This window comes from Rhea americana, unplaced genomic scaffold (genome assembly GCF_003343005.1).
Source record: "Rhea americana isolate MKP2758 unplaced genomic scaffold, rheAme1 scaffold_13, whole genome shotgun sequence".
Taxonomy (NCBI): domain Eukaryota; kingdom Metazoa; phylum Chordata; class Aves; order Rheiformes; family Rheidae; genus Rhea; species Rhea americana.
Genome location: NW_028185372.1, coordinates 8485378 through 8489136, shown reverse-complemented (window position 1 = coordinate 8489136; position 3759 = coordinate 8485378). Strand labels below are relative to the sequence as shown.

Here is a 3759-nt window from a genome sequence, read left to right as displayed (position 1 = left end):
TAAAATGCAAAGGGCCTAGGATCTACAGAAGATGGCATCTAAGATCTTAAACTAGACAGAGGTCTTTCAGGTGATCTCTCAGACTCCTTCCAGTCTTAATTTCCAGCAGTCCATTTCCAAATGCTAGGTAGAAAGGGGTAAGATACTTCAGCAGAGSTAAGCTGAAGTAAAGCTGCTTTACTTTTAGAACAGCATCCCMCAAAGAAATCATAAGATGATGATTGAAAGCTAATTAAATTGGCTTTTTTTTTYCCATATGGCCTTAGTAAAATGATGCCAGTGCAACTTAGGGCTTGATAAGAAAGATTCTCTGTATGAGTTTCTAGTGGTTGAACTTACCACATCTTTTCAAGGTCTTGTCATCACTGAGATGTAAGAAAAGACATTTTACAACATCAGAGTCATCCTCATGGCTTGATTTCTTTGTCTGATGCTGATAAACACATTGGAGAGCAAGGAGGAAGATAATTACAATATTTATGAGTATTTGAATTGTTCAAGCACAAAAATAAAGGGGTACAAGGAAATGGAATTCACATCAGAGCTGGGCCTTACCAATGCCCTTACTAATATTCAACAGGGGTTCATATTCACAAGGGTTTCACACATTGGTGCAAGACAACGAAGTTACAAAATTGAAAACATTAAATATGAGAAGTCTTCCTAACACCATTATGCTGTGGCTTATAATTCCCAGTCTGGCAATATTTTCACTATTTAAAAATGTTAATGCTATACTGAATCACTACATCCAGGAGATAGATTCTTTTCTCTCTTCAGTGAATTACCTCATACCAAATTAATCACAGTTTCTCAGCTGAGTTTGCATTTTATTAAAAAAAAAAAAAAAAGAAAAGTACTGCTTTTTGGTTTTTCATTCAAGCGTCTGACAAGGATTCAGCCTATGTCTACAATCAAATAAAAAAGAAAATTAAAAAAAAAATCAAGAACAGAAAAGTAGTTACAGATTTAAAATATAAAGACTCACATGGTAAACAAATCAGGGACTCCACTGGGATTGATTTGCTAGAAGTTACTGCAAGATGGTTCACTCAAAGAGCTGTGCTCAGAAAGACCTCAGTGACATTTGTTGACTTAGCTGATCCTTAAACTTCACCCTGAGGAAAAACATAGCAGTGATGTTAGGAGCAGAACCTGATGAACGGCCCACAGTCCACCAGGGAGGCCACCCAGGAGCCAAGCGCAAAGCAAGGCAAATAGCCAGGTCCTAGGTCAGACCAGGGGATCCCAACAACAATTTGTGAGCAGCAGGGAGAAGGGCTCGGAAGAGGCACACCAATAACAYAGCTTAGGCCAGCGCTGGGCGCTCCCAGGCCATAGCTACCTCGGTGGGCGCGCAGGGGAGCTTGGCCCGTTATTGTGCTCAGGACCATGCCGCTCTATTACACTGATCATTAAAAGGCAAAGAACAGCAAAAACTAAGAAAAGTAAATCCTGTTTAGCATCCGTAAAAGCCATCATCTCTCCCCTTTGATGTGTTCTTCTTCAGACCAGCAGAAATAATATCACAAAGATAGTGGTTCAGCATATTTATTAGGGTTAAATAAACTGAATCAAGTGATCACTTGAACACCAACAATCTTTTCTGAGGTTTGAAAATGTCAGATTCAGTATTTTAAAGATGATTTTCTTTTCCAAGTTCCTCAGGACTTTCTGCTCCCAGAGCAAATCATAAGAGAGCATGTAAAAATTTCTCAGGAGRAAAAAGAAAAGTAGGTTCTTTTGCATTTCCTACTGAACTCCAAACCTCTTCAGAGAGGATAGAAGCAAATCTTAGGATTTTTCAGCACTTGTCTGAACTATAGTGAATTCTTAAACTTTGATGTTTGCTCATTACACTATCAAACTGAAGTCTAATTTATGTTTCACACTTATACACTGTATGAATAGCTCAGAGGACTTGCAGAAAGTGAAAATGTGGTTGTGAAAGTTCATTCCTTCAAACATGCACCTAATAGAATTTGAATAGAATTGCATCAAGAGGTTGTAGTGAATTGTCAGTGTGAATGTGATAGCAAATTGTTTCTATATACAAAATGCTGAAGGCAGAAATATATACGTGATTGCCTTCTAAAGAAATCAGCCCTACATGACCAGTATAAACCCAGAATGCAGAGTCACATGTACAGAACACATACGGATAGCAGCTGCTCAGCTAGTTTCTCCACCACACATGAAATTGCACTTTGTAAGTTGAAAATGAGAAGTTTTTAAGAATTTAAAACTTTCCTAGATGACTTATTAAAAGTTAAAGACTTTTAGTGTTCATTTAGTGCCACATCAACCACATGTGGCAGGATCCCTACACTAACAAGCCTATTAAAAACTATTTTTCTTCATCTGAAGAGCCTCAAAGAGTAAAAAAAATATATGCACTTTAGTTTTTATTGTCTAGCCTTATACTATGTTACAAGCTATGGCATAAGAAGCACAGCCTATGACCCACATCATACATGCAGTTGTCTTGCTCTAAGACTTGTGGTCGGTAACATATGAGATGGATGAATTTACCTGSCTCTGACAGCTCCTTTTCTTCCTAAGAGATCCCACAGGCTTTCTTCTCACCAGGTCACTTGAGGGGCCAAGAGCTGGAAAAGAAGATGCAAGAGGGCTTCAGCAACCTGCCCTGACCTYCCCTGTGAAGGCGAGGCTGGACTGCTCAGTGTCACTGCAGACCTGCGCGGCACCAGCCAGGCTCTGCCAGGAGTGCCGTGACTGCTGCGCGCACAGTGCCGCTGGCAAGGCAGCCCCCACCCGTCCATCTGCTGCCATCAGCTTGGCACCACTGCTGCAGAAGAGCTGCAGAGACATAAGCCTACAAAGCCTGATTAAGAAAGCAGTTTTGCAGGGAAGCTCTTCTGACCTCTCCTGTATTTTTGCTAAGTCAACGAACAGAGAGAYGTTAACTTCACTACAGCAGTGCCAAGCATTTCTCGTACCATTTCTTCTAGTAGCCTGTTTTTCAGTTATTCTTTAAAGAAGCTTATAACTTTCTTTCGGATTTTCCTTCAGGCCTCTTCCTTCTGTTGCCTGTGATAGTCCTTTTGTTCTTGTTGTACTTTCTGCTTTCATGCCAGCTTAAACCTACTTTATACGACTTATATTTTTCCTACATTAACATATGAATAGGCATTTCTAATGTTATTTGAGACTGTAAAGAAACACCTAAATATAGACTAACTGGAACCAGATTCTCAAAGCTACCATTGATTAAACATTGACTGAAAGAATTTTATATTAAAGCATCTATCCACACTTAATGAAACCAATGGGAGATGTCACATCTTCAGTATCACCTMCAGAATTTTGGATGTTTTGGGATGTCCAGGGCTGAGCACAAGTATCTTTGGGCACCCTCAAAAGGTTGCATCATGGGTTGATGAAATCAGGAGTTTCCTTTTTTATGTGCCTTTCCACAAGAAGCCAGGCACGCATGATTTCCATGCAGATTTCCATCCAACACAGTCCTCCTCAAAGATAAACGTGGAGGTTGCAGGGGCGGAGGAAAAGGAGGGGGACAGGAACATATGGACATTCTGTTCCAGATGCCAAAAATGTCTTACTGTGGCTTTCTGCCAGAACAGTGCTTTTCACATTTAGTAAGAAGCATGGAGAGAGGAGACTGTAGCTTTACACACTTTTTAACAAAAGTAAGCATGACAAAGAAACCTTAGAGTACACCCATTCAGTTCAGGCACTGCACCTAACTTCTTCTGCACATCTTTTATTGTAATGTGT

The 3759-nt window shown here is 40.1% G+C and overlaps 1 long non-coding RNA gene across 1 annotated transcript in view; it reads right to left on the bottom strand.

Annotated features, from left to right (window-relative positions):
- Positions 1–994: 994 nt before the first annotated feature.
- Positions 995–3759, bottom strand: part of LOC146600032 (uncharacterized) — a 118722-nt gene continuing 115957 nt past the window's right edge. The window contains exons 2-3 of the long non-coding RNA XR_014898382.1: positions 2533–2609; positions 995–1118 (exon numbers count right to left, since the gene is read on the bottom strand). This is a non-coding gene — a long non-coding RNA (uncharacterized LOC146600032). The remainder of the gene's footprint in view (positions 1119–2532; positions 2610–3759) is intronic.